This window comes from Pelodiscus sinensis, chromosome 3, assembly GCF_052426305.1.
Source record: "Pelodiscus sinensis isolate ZL-2025 chromosome 3, ASM5242630v1, whole genome shotgun sequence".
Lineage (NCBI taxonomy): Eukaryota > Metazoa > Chordata > Testudines > Trionychidae > Pelodiscus > Pelodiscus sinensis.
This window is the reverse complement of record NC_143054.1, coordinates 38,821,268-38,836,431: the sequence shown is the minus strand read 5'-3', so window position 1 is coordinate 38,836,431 and position 15,164 is coordinate 38,821,268. Positions and strand designations below refer to the sequence as shown.

Below are 15,164 nucleotides of genomic sequence, written 5' to 3'. Positions count from 1 at the left end.
ACTTTGTCCAATTATATTCTATTAGCTCCTGAGTCATGCTGAATTTTGCCTTCAGTGGGACAATACACAGACATGCGAGGAGTCCTGGAGCACATGAGTGCAGCCTCAGAATACATAGTATGGATTGAGCAGAAACATAACTAAGATGCGTGGGAAATCTGCTGATTCAGTTTTTATATAAAACCTTATTTTAAACATAGAATAGCATTGCTGGATACCACAGAAATGCCCAATCTATTGTGGAACTTGCAAAATTTGATGTGATTGTTTTATTTCTCTATTTTGTGTGAATGAGTTTGGTGTTTAATTGCCAGCCATTTTCAATGCACTGTGCAATGATCTTGCTATTGAACACACAGGCACATGCAAACTAAAAATGACAGCTTGGTTCCACACTGACAATTGATCTGTGACATCTGCAGCGGCTCTGAGGCACAAAGAGAAAAATGAGTTGGCACCAATAGTCTAGAAATATTATGTGATGGTTTTAACCTGGACACGTAAAGGAGTATGAATGAAAAAGATTGAGACTGTCTTTCATATCACATGGTTTATTTTTGTAAAGAGGAGAAGCCTTTTTTCTGGAAATCAGAATTTAAAATGTGTTTTCATCAATTCGTTCCTGATTTTCCTCAAAAAGGAAATAAAGCGCGCACACACACACACACAAATCCCCTTTACGCTTAATTATATGGATGTCCTATAGGTCCCTTTAAATAACAGTTTGCACTATTTAGATACTTGCCCATCATTTATACAAACATATACAAGCAATTTCCTTATATTTTCCTTTTAGGAAATAGGTTTTTTAAGATAAATTTAAGTCAAGACATTAAAGGGGTTCTATGTTAATTCCCAGTGGGCTAAATTTAAAATAGATACTAATTGATATATATATTGGTTAAACGAAAGGGGTTAGCAGTGCAAGTGCATCAAATCGGCATTTTGTGGGGTAGGAAAAAGAAGTGTAAAATACACTTATTTTTGGTAGGTACTAGATAGTTCAATAAAAGCAGGTTCAATCCCCACCCATGCCAGTTCCTAGTAGCTGATTTTATTACTGTCTTCTTTTGTATGTATGTAAGTTACATCTTGTTTCCACCCCCTTTCTCCCCCACTCAGTGCAAAACTGGCACACTACCTCATCACTCATCATCACATCATCTAAAATATACATAATTATCTATCACCACCGAGTTTGGCTCAAAGATGACCATGAATGACAGAACCTCTGAACCACATTTAACTCTCATTAGTATTTGCATTACAATATCTCTTAAGAAGCATAATAAAAAATCAGCATGGTAGGCACTAAGCAGACACATTGTGCAGAAGACAATCTCTGCCCCAGAGAGTTTCCAGTAAAAGTGTCAGATGGAACACTACTGGCATAAATCCAAAGTAATTCTACTCATTTCCCTCTTCAATGAAAGGCACTTCCATGTGTAACTGATAAACTCAGAGCAAGATTTTTCCCCTTACACTTAGTTTCATTTGGATAATTTTGAGAGTTGTGCAAACAGTTGTAGGAATTATTTAGTTACTCAGACAAACCAATTTTTTTTCATGCAAATATAATTTGTACTAGAAATGAAATGCTTTTCAGGCTGAGATTATTCCAAACAACTACGTCTAGAATTATCTATGAATCACGAGATTTAAAGACAAAAGGCAGGAGGTGAGACTTGGTATTTTGTATTGGACACTGAATTTCATAAGGTCATATTCCAGGTGCCTTCAAGACATGCAGCTTTCTAATTCACCCACTGTTGTCACGCATTTGCAAAATGTGATCACCTTTTTCTTATGAATCAACGTAACCATTAAACACTAACTCAAGGGGAAAATGCCATTATCCAGGCTGACAGAGATAAAGTTAACTGCATGATGAATTTACTCAAAGATACTAGCAATTAAAAGGAATGGTTTCCCCTAGCTACACATGAGAAAAGATAGGGATGCACACCAGACTTCCTGAGTAAATTCATCTTGGGTACGGTTACTATGCTGGAGGTGGTGCAGAGGCATAGAGCTGCCAACTGGGGGCAAAGAGGGCAATTGCTCTGGGCTCGGTGATTCAAAAGGGCCTACGGCTCCCAGCCATGGATACCACCAGAGTGGCAGTGGCTGGAGCTCCAAGAACTTTAAATTCCCATAGGAGCACAGTGAGCTCTGAGAGCTGCCTTGTGAGGGGGAGGGAGTCCCAAACCTTCCAACCAAGGCCCTGCCCCTTCTGGGAGTATGGAGCTGGTCCCCTCACCTTCCCCAGGAGCTTGTCAAGTCTGTCACCCCTCCCCCTCTCAGAGTCACACTCCCTCAGTAGGTGCTCCAGGGGGCATCTTGCTTCAAAGGGATACTATGTGCTCCAGTGCTTCAAAGGAGCAGGACCACTGAGCTGCTGTTGCATTTGTGTGTAGGTGCTAGTTCTCTTGACTAGTGCAGAAGGAAGACAAAGCTAGTGTCAACTTGGCACTTCTTCCTCTGTCAGAGTGCAAAGCCTGGAACCATGAAAGAGGAAGGGCTCCTTGTGCAAGCCAGTTTAAGGGTTTGACAAAACTGGGAGCCAAAAGTAGAGGGTACTAAATTTGTTATGTGATCTTCTGATCATTATAAGAATTCTAACAATCAAATGTGTTTACATAACTGAAAAATGGTCATCTGTCAGATGTCCTGAAAGCACCACCTTGTTTTGTTAGAAATGCTTTCACAGGTATTAGGAATATGCAACTTTCTAAAAAAAATCACTTCTGAAACAAAGAAAAATGAATGTTAAATGACTATTGCAAACAGCAAAGGAAGCATATCTTGAGGACTTAGATGACTTTATTTGCTGATACAAGGATGACCCTTTGAGAAATTCCCCATAAACCCATGGCCCATTTGAAGGATATAAGCCCTTCCTTTAAACAAGTGTACTACTGGCAGACCAGTCATCTGCAGGCAGAATCAAACTTGGGACCTCTGGAGACTGGTGCATGAGCCTCTACTGCATGAGCTAAAAGCCAGCTTGCTATTAGCTAAAGCCACTACATGGGGTAGTGCACCACTTCCAGATGGTGTATGGATTATACAAGGGGTGTCTAAAACATGTTTATATTTAATAAGCATGTTATCAATTGACTTCACAATCTGGTCTCTAATGATCATAGAAAAGAGCTTTCAGAGATCATGATCATATCACATAGATTAATTTCAATTTTACATAGACTTTTTTTCTGACAGTTTTATAAAGGCAAATAGAAGATTAAGATCTAGCCATGGGTTTCTTTCTTGCAACATTAACACATTTCAACACACAGTAATAATGAGATTATTTAGAAATGTTTAGATATAAGCCATATGATATTTGGCTTTTTAAACAAAAATGGATGGAATGAGCAAAAGTTAACATACATTAGTCATCTGGGGCTAGCCGGATTGTCTATTAGTACCGTAATGCCCAGGATTGATGTTTACCGTCTGGAGGTTGGCCCCTCTCTTATGTGTATTCAGTAAGTACCACAAGGAAAAAATACCTCACCTTGCTATGACCCTCCCCTCTACCTGACATTGATTCATGTTGTAGTGTTCCATAGGGAAAGGAGGTCATCATTAAAAGGAGAGCCACGAGAAACATCTCAAACAAAATAATATTTCACCTTGGAGGAATTTTTCATGATCTGAATAAAGGGAAATACATGTTTGTACCTCTCTATAGAGGGCTGTTACAATGCCCATTAGTTGTCTTCCAATTTAATTAATGCATGAAATTATTATTTAAAATCAAGCGGATCAGATAGCAAAAAGCACATAAAAGTCATTCAAGTTGGACTAAAAGAAAATTAAATTCCCGGGAAAGCTGTAATTTATGAATGCTATTTAAGTCACAAAATAGGCAAAGACCTTGTGAAATAAATTGTATGTAGGACCAGACTAACTCATGGGCTAAGGGGTGCTGTAGACCCATGGGCTGGATGCGGCCCCCTGGTTCTTTTTATTCAGCCCACAGTGAGTCTCTGCATTGTAGGCTGGATTGTGGTCCCTGAGCCTCATCACCTCTCCCACAATGCTGGAGCCATGAGCCCTGGCCCCTAGGCAAGAAGCAGTCAGGAAATCTCTGCATGCTGCCCCTGTCTCCAGTGTCAGCTCTGCAGCTCCCATTGGTCAGGAACTATGGCCAATGGGAGCTGCAGGGATGGCCCGTGGGTATGGGCTGCACCTACCAAGTATAGTGGCTTGGCTTCTCAACCTAATGGCTGGACATGCTCAACACCACCAGAAGCAGAGCAGCACAAAGCCAGGGCAAGCAGGGAGCCTGCCTTAGCCTTACTGTGCCACCAAAAAGGAGCCAACTGATGTAAACACCTCCCAGTCAGAGCCTGCACCCCGCACTCCCTCCTGCCCTTCAATCCTCTGCCCTAGCCCAGAGCCCTCTCCTGCATCCAAACTCCCTCCCATACCTCCAATCCCATCTGTACCCCAACCTCATGTCCCAGACTGAATCCCCTCTTACACCCACACTTTCACCCAGAGCCCACACCCTGAATCTCCTGCTACCCCGCAATTCTCTCTCACGTCTCTGGCCCCATCCTAGAGCCCAAACCCACAGCTGGAGCTTTGCCCCCTCCTACACCACAATCCCCTCCCCTAGCTTTGAGCCCACTCCCACACTCCAAACCCCTCAGGGACCCCACATAATCTAATAGCCCTGGGCCCACAGCAGAGTTAATTTGGCCCTGATGTTATGTGTGGAAAGTGAATGTAAAATGATACCAAATCAGAATGGTAGTGTTTGTATTTATATTGGACAAGTGTAAATGACAATACATGGTACAGGGTGGTGAAAAATCAGGGTCTAAAAATATATCCTTGTTATCCACTGGCTCTTCCACCCTCATTTTCCACTTTTTGGTTTCTCAACCATTTCTCACAAGAGTGCCTACTTCTGTCTTTTTCTGTACTTGAAAAGGGTCTTTTCATCCTTAGCCTGGGACCAGAATGCTCCAGACTCCAGAACTCTTCTCTTTTTGAATACTGCTGGGTATTTTACATCAAGAAAAGCATTGGATTTTGAAAACTTACACCCCAATTCTTTAGAAAACAAGTTATATTGGAAATTAAGAAAGAATATATTTTTTAAAAAAAGGAATGTTTTTCGAACCATAGCTCAATTTTTACTTTTCCCCAAAATGAATCAGACTGGCTACCTGAATCACCATTCCGGGACACAGAGGCTTACATGCTCACGTGCTTCCACAGATCAAATCTGTGGTTCATTTTTTTGATGGAGCTCTTCGTTACATAGAATTCCATGATGCCTTTGAGGCATTGGCCTTATTTGGGCATCAGAGCATCTCAGGGTATGTCTACACAGCAATCAGAGGTGCCAATGCACCACGTGTTGATGTACCCAAGCGAGTTTTCATCTAGAGAACAGTTATAGAAGTGAAGCCGCAGTAACACAGGCTTCTGTAAGTACCCAGTATCCTGGGTGGGCTTGTATAGTGCATGCTAAAGCCTGTGCTGCTGCAGTTGCATTGCTCTTGGTACTTGTGCCAGCTAGGGGAAAGGTAGTTTGGTTGTGCTGCAATCATTGCCTCTCCCTGTGACTGCAGTGTAGATAAACCCACAATGGCAGCTCACCTGGAACTCCCAGGCAAGCACCAGAGCAAGGCCATTCCACTGTTCATTCCTCTATGCAGTCAGGCAACTTTGCTGATCCAGGGCAAATGCAGCTGGTTGTGACTGGCTTCTACAGGGAGGAGAGAAGATAACTCCACAATCTCTTTCCCCTTGTGCAGCTGAACAGCAAATAGTAATTATCTGGCTTTAAGTCTTATCTGAAGATTTGCTGTATAGAAATGTTAACGGATGAGACCATATCATGTATATTTCTATAGTTTTGAATTTGCCTGAGAAATATTATCATGGGCCAGATCCTAAGCTGGTGTAAATCGTTGTAGAGCCAATAAAGTCACAGAGATGGAAGTCAATGGAGCTAGGCTGATTTTCACCAGTTGAGGATCTGACACTATCATTATCACTGTGTGCAGTACAGATGGGCTAGGTTAATGCCTAATGAGTCTGTATTAAAAAAAAATACAACAGTCTTCTAAAACAGCAGGTCTCTGAGTCACTGCTGCTGGACAAAATGATACTTTTAATGCAGCCTGTGATGCATCCATCTGTTCTTGACATCTCAGCCCTGAATTGAATCCTTGAAGCCACTTGAGACAACACAACAGCTTTACTGTTCATATGATACTTAAAATCAAGTACAAGCCATTGGGTGTGGCGCAGAATTGACAGGGTAAAATTCTGTGGCTTGTGTTATGCAGAAGGTCACAATAGATGGTCACAACAGACACTTCTAGCTGTAAAATCTATAAATCTGCAACAAAAGAAATAATTAAACTGGAAAATGTGACCCCTAAATTTGGAAAATGCTGAAATCTAAGAGTAGCATTTTAACATACAGCAATCTCCTAATTAGAACTTGAAGGAGAACAATATAAAAGGAATGACAATAATCAAGTCATTCAGTGTGTAAATCATTGCCTCCATATTGGAAGAATCTAGCTCTGACGGCAGACCATTCTACATAGATGGTAAGATCTGTTTTGACAGTGTAATTAATGTTAGTCTCAGAACAGAAATGTAAATCAAGAAAGACATCAAGGTCACACTCTGTAAATGTGTACTAAAGTTAGAAGAGAGATGTGGGCAACACTAACGTGGGCCCGTTGATGGACTAGTTACAAAGGGTTCTATTTTAGATCAGTTAATTAGCAAGAAATTATAGTCTAACCAGAATTTAGCATCCGGTAGACAGCAAAGTAGTGTTGACAGCTGTTTCACTGTTCCAGACAATTTCTTTGTTCTTCTAAAATATTTAAATTGCATTACAAAATACAATCTTAGTTTTTCAGGAGCAGGAAGGAGATGAGAAAAATGTGAATTTAATAATGTGGTATTTTAAAAATATATTACAGACATTGATTTACTTATCAAAGGGCAGCAAAGGGGAAAAGGAACCATGGGGCAATTCTGTTCCTATTAAAATCAATAGGAGTTTTGCCACTGGCTTTAGGTGAAATAGAATCAGTCCCCATTTCTATATATACTTTAGAATTTGTGTATCTGTGAGGCCATCTATAGGTCTGTAAGTCTGTTTGTTCAAGAACTCCTACAGAGCTTTAGCCTGAGATCCCCAACCCTCATTCCAGCTAGATACAGAGCTTTTCGGGCCCCTTTACAGTATTCAAGGGGCCAGAGTGGAGGAGTATCTCAGCCCTTGTCTTATTAATAACTTTATATAACTGGGCCCAAATCTTTAGTTGGTGTAAACAGGTTTAAGTCCCACAGACTTCAATGCAGCTATGCTCATCTACACTAGCTGAAGATCTGGGCCAAGTGTATACAATTTTATATGTAAACTGGCAGGAGGCTCTGGCCTAAACAAATAGACTTTATACACCTACTGCATAAACCTTTTTATGCCAACTCAAATATCAATGTTTTCTTGTATATATTTCTGTAAAAAGCAAGGTAGGACACCTACAGGACTTAAAAGAGGATTCCCTAAGATTTTTTTTTTCATTGCTGGTGGAACCTGATGGGGTAAAGAGCTGGAGGAAGGTTCTTGAATACTTTGTAAGGGTATGAAAGAAATCTCTAGGACAACCGGTGAAGGCACACTGGGCCTTCCCCAGTGTGATAGCTTCTTCTTAGGTCTGGTGGTCTGGTAATATCTAACTAAATACTTCTAAGTGTTGGAATTTAAACATGTTAATGCTACTCTCTAGCAAGCCAACAGCGTTCAAAGACCCAAACAGTGAAGTTCCTTCTTTGCATGATTTTATATTTAGAATAATAGAATATAACACTGTAAGGGACCTCATGAAGTCACTTAGTTCCATCCCCTAGATACATGGGAGGACACAATATCATCTAGATTATCCCTGACAGGTGTTTATATAACCTGCTCTTTAAAATCTCCAATGATAGCAATTTATTCCAGTGCTTTACTATTCTGAAAGTTAGGAGGTTTTTCCTCATATCCAACCTAAACTGCCCCTCCTGCAATTTAAGTCTATTGCTTCTTGTCCTATACTCAGAGGTTAAAAATAACGAATTTTCTCCCTGCTCCTTGTAACTCCCTTTTAGGCAGTTTGAAATGCTATGTCCAACTTCTGACTTCTCTTTTCCTGACTAAAAAACCCCATTCCCTCCCCAATTGTCTCTCATAAATCATTTTTTTGATAGGATAGCGAGTCTTGTGGATAAGGGAGAAGCAGAGGATGTGGTATATCTAGACTTTAGTAAGGCGTTTGATATGGTCTCACATGATATTCTTATCAATAACTAGGCAAATACAACTTAGATGGGGCTACTATAAGGTGGGTGCATAACTGGCTGGATAACCGTACTCAGAGAGTAGTTATTAATAGTTCTCAATCCTGTTGGAAAGGTATAACAAGTGGGGTTCCGCAGAGGTCTGTTTTGGGACCGGCTCTGTTCAATATCTTCATCAACGATTTAGATATTGGCATTGAAAGTATGAATATTAAGTTTGCAGATGACACCAAGCTGGGAAGGGTTGCAAGTGCTTTGGAGGATAGGGTCATAATTCAAAATGATCTGGACAAATTGGAGAAATGGTCTGAGGTAAATAGGATGAAGTTTAACAAGGACAAATGCAAAGTGCTCCACTTAGGAAGGAACAATCAGTTTCACACATACAGAATGGGAAGTGACTGTCTAGGAAGTACGGCAAAAAGGGATCTAGGGGTTTCAGTGGACCACAGGCTAAATATGAGTCAACAGTGTGATGCTGTTGCAAAAAATGTAAACATGATTTTGGGATGCATTAACAGGTGTGTCGTGAGCAAGACACGAGAAGTCATTCTTCTGCTCTACACTGCACTGGCTAGGCCTCAGTTGGAGTACTGTGTCTAGTTCTGGGCACCACATTTCAAGAAAGATGTGTAGAAATTGGAGAGGGTCCAGAGAAGAGCAACGAGAATAATTAAAGATCTAGAGAACATGACCTATGAAGGAAGGCTGAAAGAATTGGGTTTGTTTAGTTTGGAAAAGAGAAGATTGAGGGGGGACATGATAGCGGTTTTCAGGTATCTAAAAGGGTGTCATAAGGGGGAGGGAGAAAAATTGTTCATCTTGGCCTCTGAGGATAGAACAAGAAGCAATGGGCTTAAACTGCAGCAAGGGATGTTTAGGTTGGACATTGGGAAAAAGTTCCTAACTGTCAGGATGGTTAAACACTGGAACAAATTTCCCAGGGAGGTTGTGGAAGCTCCATCTCTGGAGATATTTAAGAGTAGGTTAGATAAATGTCTATCAGAGATGGTCTAGACAGTACTGGGTCCTGCCATGAGGGCAGGGGATTGGACTCGATGACCTCGCAAGGTCCCTTCCAGTCCTAGTATTCTATGCTTCTATGATTCTATGTTTTCTAGACTTTTAATAATTTTGGTTGCTTTTCTCTGGACTCTCTTTACTTTGTCCACATTTTTCATGAAATGTGGCACCCAGAACTGGACACATTACACACATGGCAGGAATTGGGATAAAACAATGTATCACGGTTAGACCAAACATACTAAAAAGTAGCTGCAAATACAACACAAATACCTTGTTTTTGTCAGTCTCATTTTTATCACTGTTGACCATACTGAGAGAGATGAAAAGAATAAAGGTGTGAATTTTTCTGCTATACACATAGAGCCCTTACCTCCAGCTGTTAAAATCTAAATAGGTCTAAGATTCCTGTCTGAGAGCCAGGCTCTCACCTTGCAACCCAATGACTCAGTTAAGATCAACTGCAGTGCACTTGTTATTCAATCCTTTAGTAAAATTCTCAGAGGTTACATCTGGGTCTTTTTTCATTTAAGAGTTCCCAGCTTTGGACCTCATCTCCTAAGGTGATGCTCCAAGACCAATTTAATGAGCTTCAGGATACACAGTAAGATGATTATTGTATAGGTCAGCTCTGTTTGAATGGGATTTTGTTTGGTTTGTTTTAACTGATAATTTGGAGGGTCTTTTTCTATTAAGGCATTAAGGTCAATTCATCTGTCTCTCTCTCTCTCACACACACACAGAGGGGAGAGGAGGAGAGGGGGGAGAGAGAGAAATCCTCAGTCCAAACCTTTAATGGGCAGAGCACACACAGCACGTGACTGAATGGCAAAGGGGCAGCAGCAGACAGCCTGCTTGTCTCAGAGATGGGAACACACTCACCAGTGTTACCATTTGATATACTTGTTCACTTTACTTAGATCCACTTTTATCTCTCAAATAAGAAAATAACAGGAACAGAAACCCTCTCCTTTGTGGCTGGAAGACCTCCTCCATAGCAAACATTTGGAGGAGGCAGTTAATTCCATTCTTTAGCGCTTTCTCTTGATAAAGATCATTGAAAAAACACTGGGAAGGGAAGGTCAGGAGACTGCAAAGAGTGAATTAGATGGAATAAGCTGTTAAAACACCCCCAGAACTGACTCATCTGAAGTAATTCCACTTTCTGATGCCTGAAGAAAAGAATGTAAGAGGTTGGAAATGGAGCATACTTTCCCTTTAAGACTGTAGAAAAAAATCCCCTGGGCCCAAGAGTGTAGCATTCTAGCCTTTTACTCTAGGGACATGTCTGGGAAACAGGGAAGGCAGCTAACAAGGGGAAAAAAAGTGGTCTCAGAGTTGCAGTGTGCAGTTTGGAAGAAAAATTCAGGTTTAGAGCCTGAGGCCACAGTTTCAAAGTGTAAGTGGGTACAAACTCCATATTCCTGCAGAAATGAGGAATACTGAGCAGAGTTGTTGTCTGGAAATGCCAAGTGTCATAGAGCAGCATTTCCACAAGGCATGCTGGGAACCAGATATTGTACATTAGTAAACTTCTTCACTCATAATGACCATTTGACATACCTGAAAAAAATCCAGATTAAGGGTCTTTTACTGAGACAGGAAAGTAAACTGTAGGTTTAAACTGTATTTTTTCCTTCCCAGCCAGTGCTGTCCTGGGAAGTTTTGGGCATGAATGTTTGACTTTAAACTTATCTGTAAAGAAGAGTTTGTGTTATGTAAACAAGCCTCAGGGTGGAGGGGAGGCATCTCTGGGATGGGAGTCCTTGGTATTTGCATTTGATTTTGCCATATATCCTCTTAACCGGAATAAGAAGTGAGCTGGGAAATGCAATCTCTGAATATAGCATCACAACTAGCAGCAGCAACAATGGTGAGTAGCAGCACAGGCAGCAATAATAGCACAACAGTGGTGGCAAACAGATCACTAATTCACTCTTCCCACTGTCCCAGAGCTCAAGATGAACTCACCTGAAGTCCCTCTGGACTATGGGACTTCATTGAACTTGAGCAACAACCTGTGAGTAGGGTGTAATAGTGGGATGTGGAATGTGAAAGGGGCATTTGTCTAACTGAACTTTCAAACCACAAGATGGGAAAAGTGTTTTACCTATCTGCATACTGCTCAGTCATCAGCACTTTTGATTAATGCTCACTTTAATAAACCTTTTCTTTTGTTACATAGACTCAATGCTTGTGAGTGTGGGAAGTAATGCCCATCACAGGTGCCCGGGACGGTGTTTAGTTTCCTCAAATTTCTGGGTGAGGCCTTGAGCTGACTTTGTTTACAAATTTTCAGATGAAGCACTATATATTGAACTCAGCCTTTGATTTTACTGACACAACCTTGCAGAAAGGTTACATTATCCCCTTCACAAACCAATGGAAGATGGACAGAAAGTTCTTAATAGTGAAGCATAGTTAGTCTTGGCAGGAGTCACGCAGAGGATGGGAGCTACTACTGTCCTCTAACAATGTGTACTGCTTGGGGACACTGTCATGTATTCTCACTGGACAACAGGAATCAGTGGGGTACTGGTTCCTGCCCAATTTAGATAAAGCCAAAAGAACAGGTACTGTGCTTGTGTTTCTGGGTTCACATTCATCACTAATGATGTTTCCTTTCTTGGAGAAAATTTTAAATTCTACCAAGTAAGCAGCCTGAGTTCATTGTTTAGGTGGTTTGGCAATAAATAAACCTGTTTTCCAATCTTGCTGTGGCAAAGAAAGAGTTTGGCTTCCCCCCCAGAGAAAAGAAATCATCAATCTGACAATCAAAGGTGAGAGGGATTTGTCCAGTGGATAGCCAGTTCACAGGCACAAAAGTTATCCATAGTAATCTCCAGTAATCTCCAGCATGTCCTGGTATTGTGTATGTCCCTGAAAATATTGGTTTAAATATTGGAAGACTTGACTATGGTAACCCCCTTTCCAAATGTTATGAAGACATCCTAATGCTTCTAATGAAATGAGCAAATATGTACTATATACTATTGAATAAAGCTATAGCGTTACTCCCATTCTGAATGAAACCTATGTGTCAATCCATATTTGTAGATATCTTTTGACACACTAAGCTTTATGAATGTATATATAAATGCACATCCAAAATAGAAATTATAGTCATAGATCAAATATAATTTTTCTGCTTCCAATTTACATTTCTATTAAACTATTAAAATTTTAGCTAAGTCCATGTGCTATAATTTAATGTGTTTACAACACTGATAAGAGGCAGCCTAACATTTCCACTACTAATGAAATTGTATTTCCCGTTAACTTTCTAAAAAATGCCTTATAATGACTTTGCCAAGAAGTTCTTATAACATCAGCAGCAGGAAAAAAAAAACAGACAAAAATCATCTTCCTAAAGATTCAAAAGGGTGCATTTGCACTGATGGATGAAACAGAACTTTGACCTTTTATCTGAAAGACGCTTCTGGGCATGTTAAATATCGACTAGTCTCATATTCCACTTTACATCCAATAGCTTCTTTTACAATCTTCAGATAAGTGAAGGGGGAAGTAAAGTTATTTGAAATGTTGCAATAATACGAATTGAAGAGTCTGTCTCTAGCCTGCCAAATGCTGAAGACAGAAACATGAAGCAGCTATTCCATGGTTTTCTAGCTAGTGACTTGTTTGGAAACTGGAAATTTCAATTAATAATGAACCAGATAATTATTGCTCTCCCTTGAAAATCTAATAAATATTTCTAATTTAAATATTTGTCTTACATCAGTAACTTCATAAAAGTTAAGAACAAATTAGTTCAATAACACAGGGATAATATTTTGATTAGAGAATGTCACAAAGTGTGAATGAACACAGATCTAGATTGTGAAGTCTCTCAAGTATGTTTGGAACGGCAGTTTTGCCTAAGACCTATTTCTAAATACCATTTTTTCTATAGTCCTCTTTTTGCTACAGTGCCACTATTTTTTCACCTTGACAAATAAGAAATGTGTAGATAACAAAATCTATCTGATTATTTATTCTAGAAATGGGAAGGAAATCATGTGTGAAATGAAGGTTAAAGTTTTCAAAAAACACATCATTTAACCAGCTGACTGCTAATCAATGTATAGCGTTTTTCACCAGGAAAGAACAGTGGGATGCCGACATATTTATTATATTACCTGATGATTTTGCCAAATGTAATATATTTTATTCAACTTTTTTACTTCAGGGAAAAGAGAGAGATCTCCTTTTAGATGGGAAGGCGATGTTTAAGCTGGAATGCAAAGTCACCATCTCAGGTAGATAAATAAATCAACTTGTCTTCTAATTTAGATTTAGAGATAGTCTAACTTTGGTGCCTTAAGTTAGGTACCAAATTCCATATTGAGGCACCCATGTTTGACTGCTTTGGCCTCAGTCCATGTAACAGCATCTTCATATTCATCACACAGTGCTATACAACAGCTAGGAAACATGCAGTTTCCTTGGTGGCTATTAAAAGTTTTATTGTATTATACAATTTATCCCTTGATGGCAGAGCTATTAAAGCTTCTAAACTTGGGATGAAAATGCATATACATGTGGTGAGGGAAGTAACAATAGCTATTTGTATTATAGGAGTAGCTTACAATATTCCATTAAACTGTACTGTATAAAATGTTATATTGAAGATAAAATAATACACCAGGCTCTTGGTAAGACTGCATGCTAATGATATTTAAAGACAACAATTGCTTTCCACTCAAAAGCTCCTACTGCTCTGCTGTATAGTAAATATGCCAAAAATAAATTTAAGGAGGCTTATATTCATTTTTGTTTGGGCTATATTTTTGCTTTCTATGAATGTGCCCTCATTTCATCAATATGATAGGGCATTATCATCATTGAGTGTAATGGAACATATTTGGGAATGTAAAAATAAATGTGGATAACTTCAAAAATAATAATTGTAATGGATTCAGTTTAGTTTTTTAACTTATCTGCACAATCTGTGCTCATCCTTTTTTATTAATGATAGTTAAAATAATAATATAATAACATTAATCTCTTTGTTAAGCAACTTAAAAGAGGAAAATGAGCATGAAATGTATGAAAGGATCCTAAAAATGAGTGGAATAATAATGAACAATGATTACTGATGAATAACAATGAAAATACACGAAATATGCCAGTACATATGCTACAGTATATGATCAGCATCTGTCATACCCATTCCAAAGCTAAGTAAGCTACATGCTGCCTTAGCCGTAAAAGATTTGACCTAGCATCACTTTTTACACCTGCAATTTAAGGGACCAACTAATTGTGAATGTAATTGGACTCATGTAGATATTTAGCATCCAGATATGTAGATACAATCAGTTATTTAAATATTTACATAACACCATTTTTGCCTGCAATTAGTTGCACGTACAAAACCGTGGAGGTGAGTAAAGAAGAAAAAGTTAAATCTAGGGTAGGGATGAGCAATAAGACAAAGGTGTTTCCCTAGAGGTAAGCCTCTATACTTGCCTGCGCCTCAGCAAGTATGAACGACTACAGTTCTTGTTGTTCATGGGTCACCGTTCCCAGCCAATGGAAGCTGCAGGAAGTGAAGCAGATCAGGGCACTGCTTCCTGCAGCTCCCATTGGCTGGGAATGGTGATCTGCAGCCAACAGGAACTGCAATCACATGTATCTGTGGAGATGCAGATAAATATACTGGTGGCAGCTCACCAGGGGCCAACCCTGGGGATTGGGGACCAGATTCAGCCCCATTATATTCCAGGCCCACTTACAAGTTCAAATAAAAATGACATTTTTCATAGCTAGACATTCAGACATGCAGGCATGACAGCATTATATAC

At 39.7% G+C, this 15,164-nt stretch overlaps 1 protein-coding gene across 1 annotated transcript in view; it reads right to left on the bottom strand.

The window, feature by feature from the left end:
* The window catches only part of DLGAP2 (DLG associated protein 2), a 466,399-nt gene that overhangs the window by 55,449 nt on the left and 395,786 nt on the right, over positions 1 to 15,164 (bottom strand). The gene's annotated exons all lie outside the window — the stretch shown is intronic.